The sequence below is a fragment of the Lactuca saligna genome, chromosome 6 (assembly GCF_052625555.1).
Source record: "Lactuca saligna cultivar CGN05327 chromosome 6, ASM5262555v1, whole genome shotgun sequence".
NCBI classification, from domain to species: domain Eukaryota; kingdom Viridiplantae; phylum Streptophyta; class Magnoliopsida; order Asterales; family Asteraceae; genus Lactuca; species Lactuca saligna.
The window spans coordinates 155,085,192-155,088,130 of NC_136422.1; the positions used below are offsets into that span (position 1 = coordinate 155,085,192).

A 2,939-nucleotide genomic window follows, 5' to 3' on the forward strand; every position below is an offset into this window, starting at 1 on the left:
TACATTAGTTAGTTCAGTTGTGAGTCTCTATCATTAGTCTAGTATTTCACATTAGAGCTCACTACACGAGATACATCTTCAGTACACGGCCTTCTCCATTGTCAGGATAGTAACCAGAGTCTCTTGTAGGGAGAACGGACATTGTGTGTATATCTATACAGGATGGACACCCCCGTACCTAGACTGCTAGCTATAATCCATGGCCTACCAAGCCAAAGGGTGACAAATGTCATATTCATACCGAAGCTTGCAGGGCGTCAAGTTATCTAGTGTTTACCAGTATGGTTACGAATATCTCGGGATTACCTTATAGTTCATGGCCTTAAGGTAACGAGTTTTAACACTGTATTCACTGTATTTGGACCTTGCTAGACGTATCATTCATTTGATACTGTCTGGGGTTTGTGTTCACTTTTTTTAGACCTTACTAGACGTATCTTTCATTTGATATTGTCTGGGGTCTGTGTCTCCTCTAGTTAGACTGAGTCAGGTGCGTCGTTTATTCGATACTCTCCTGGAGTCTATGATTTCTTTTGCCTTAGTCAGCAGTCTTCACTGCTGAGGCATATGTTATTTTCCCTGATATTCTCCTACTTTCTTTACAATCAATACCCTATTTTGATAATGATAGTGTTAAGGGAAAAATCACTTTTTACAACGTAATTTCGTACAGTCTTGGTAGAAGACTGTTTTTAAATTAGAAAATATAGGATTTTCTGGAAATGACTCTAATTCACTGTGTACTCTAAAACTACTACTTATATAACGTTATTTGGATAAAATGACACTAAATACTTATGAACTCACCAGCATTTGTAAAAATGTTGATACTCGCTTTTCAAATAACTTGTATTCTCAGGTCAGCAATAGACAGGTACATCCCCGAAGCTTTTGATGAAGACAGTTTAGTACCAAGCTGCACCTATATTATTACTTGTATTACTTTGAAGTTTCTATGTAATGTAAACCATGTAAGACTATTACTATTAATGAAATAGTTATTGTACTTTGATTACTATACTGCATATGTTGTGATACTTGATATAATGTCATCCACCCCAGAACGTTTCCGCCATTCCGGTTTTGGGGTGCGACATCTTCTTTTCAAAGATTTGATTTGATGAACTCTACAGATTCATCACTTTCCTTCTCTAGTAACTTAAACGGACCAACACCATAGCATGGAGGAAAGACTGAAGAAAGCGCATCCAAAAGGTCGCTTTCTAGTTCATAAAAGGTGTTGAAGATAATGGCAAAAGCTCTTTTTGCTCTCTCTGCTTGTAAACACAAACCTTCAAGCATGTATTCATCACCAGGGCTGGTCTCTCTAACGAATGAAGCCAAGTGTTTTAGACGCATACCAGACATGGTCGGAACACAATCAATCATGGTATCTAAATGCTCATTTGCTAAAAAACTCGATGCTGTGGAAAGAAAACATAAAGAACTTACTTTCAAATAAGCAACTACAGTGTATACGTACATGAATATATGTATGTATACACGTATACATATAAGTATTTCATATCCTTAACAAATTAGTGAAATTAAGTATATATATTACCTTCACGTGGCACCAAACCTCTCTCCAATAGATTGTTCTGCTCATGAACACACATTAGAGCACTAACACCGCTGGTCCATAGGACTATCTCGGGGATATTAAGTTCTTTGGCTGCATCGAGGGTGAAGCCCATGAATAAGTCTGCAACTATGCAAGTCACCGGTGAAGATGAAGCATTCAATTTCGTAAGCAGACTTTTAAACGGACCCAGACAAGTTTCATCCATGGACTTCCATAGGGTGGGGAAATCTTGGGTTTCATCTGGGTTCTGTGGCGGCGGAAGGCCATCAGGAATGGTCTCGAAGCAGAAGGAAGGGAGGCCATTTAGGGCGTTGGAGCCTTGAGATTTGACGAGTCGTTGATGGTTGAACTGGGTGTTAACGAAGGTTATATCAAAGCCTTTGGAATGGAGGATTTTAGCAACTTTTAGCATGGGGTTAATATGGCCTTGTGCTGGGGCTGGTAAGCACAACGCATGTGGTTTCTTTTGTATAGAACCCATGAAGCCTTCTTCCTATTTTTTCTGAATTCAAGATAGCAACTACATATATAACATCTGTCTATTTTATATGCTAACAATGAAGAGGCAAATGTAAATGTGCTTGTTTGGTTATTCATATTCTAGATGGCATCTTCAATTATTATTTTGAATATTAATTTAAAACAAGGAGCAGGTTTATGGTACGTAATTTGTCTATTTGTTCATTGTCGTCAATTTCTACCGTACTCTAAATTATATTATAGATTAGTAAACATCAAGTGTACTCTTTTTGACTGTTTCTTTAAACGTTGGATCTCCTGTCCACGTTACTTTCATGTTACCTATAATTTATCGCAAATTGGGACCAATAAAACTAATATAAAAATAAACCATGCACGTGTTTATGTTTTTTCTAATATTGCAATTTATCATCTTCAAAATTAATTGGGAATTACTTAAGACCAATGTTTTCAGCATTTTCATCAAAATAACAAAGTTCATGCTTTTCGCTACTATATATCACATCCTCATTTTGTAACTTTAGCTAGGTTTGGCACACTAACTGCCTTCCTTATAAACTACTTATTTTTCATATTTTTTTTTTAACTTTTTGGAGTAAATTTTCAATTAGGTTATAGAGCTTTTTTTTAAATTCTCTCTTATATTAACTATAATAAACATATTTTTTCATATACTTTTATATGTCAGTTTATATTTTCCACCTAGCTTATTCAAACGCTACATGTTTATCTTCTTTTCATCATAAACCTTTTTTGCTTTTTATGATCACAATCCAATAATGAAGTAATTTTCATTTGTAATCTTCATATCTCCTTATGCACCTCCCTAATTACCATAAAAGTAGCCTAGAAATTCAATTTTTTCTTGCCTTGG

The 2,939-nt window shown here is 35.7% G+C and overlaps 1 pseudogene across 1 annotated transcript; it reads right to left on the reverse strand.

Moving 5' to 3' along the window:
• Positions 1–1,104: 1,104 nt before the first annotated feature.
• On the reverse strand, positions 1,105–2,066 carry LOC145003050 (7-deoxyloganetin glucosyltransferase pseudogene; annotated as a pseudogene). The gene is made up of 2 exons (XR_013661877.1): positions 1,565–2,066; positions 1,105–1,424 (listed from the first exon to the last, which is right to left on the reverse strand). The product of XR_013661877.1 is annotated as a 7-deoxyloganetin glucosyltransferase pseudogene (transcript).
• Positions 2,067–2,939: the final 873 nt, after the last annotated feature.